Source organism: Crocuta crocuta, unplaced genomic scaffold (genome assembly GCF_008692635.1).
Source record: "Crocuta crocuta isolate KB4526 unplaced genomic scaffold, BGI_CrCroc_1.0 scaffold65, whole genome shotgun sequence".
Lineage (NCBI taxonomy): Eukaryota > Metazoa > Chordata > Mammalia > Carnivora > Hyaenidae > Crocuta > Crocuta crocuta.
In genome coordinates this window covers 521631-521868 of record NW_027530683.1, presented here as the reverse complement: position 1 = coordinate 521868, position 238 = coordinate 521631, and the positions used below count along the sequence as shown (strand labels likewise).

General features: G+C 45.8%; 1 protein-coding gene across 1 annotated transcript in view; it reads right to left on the bottom strand.

Moving 5' to 3' along the window:
- Window positions 1–238, bottom strand: part of SEC23A (SEC23 homolog A, COPII component) — a 75381-nt gene that overhangs the window by 24378 nt on the left and 50765 nt on the right. The gene's annotated exons all lie outside the window — the stretch shown is intronic.

Below are 238 nucleotides of genomic sequence, written 5' to 3'. Positions count from 1 at the left end.
ACGATGGAATACTACATGGCGATGAGAAAGAATGAAATCTGGCCATATGTAGCAACATGGATGGACCTTGAGGGTGTTATGCTGAGCGAAATAAGTCAGGCAGAAAAGGACAAATATCATATGTTTGCACGTATAGGAGGATTAGGAGGAACTTAACGGAGGACCATGGGGGAGAAGAAGGGGAGAAATGGTGGGGGAAAGGGAGAGAGGCAAACCATGAGAGACTCTTGAATGCTGA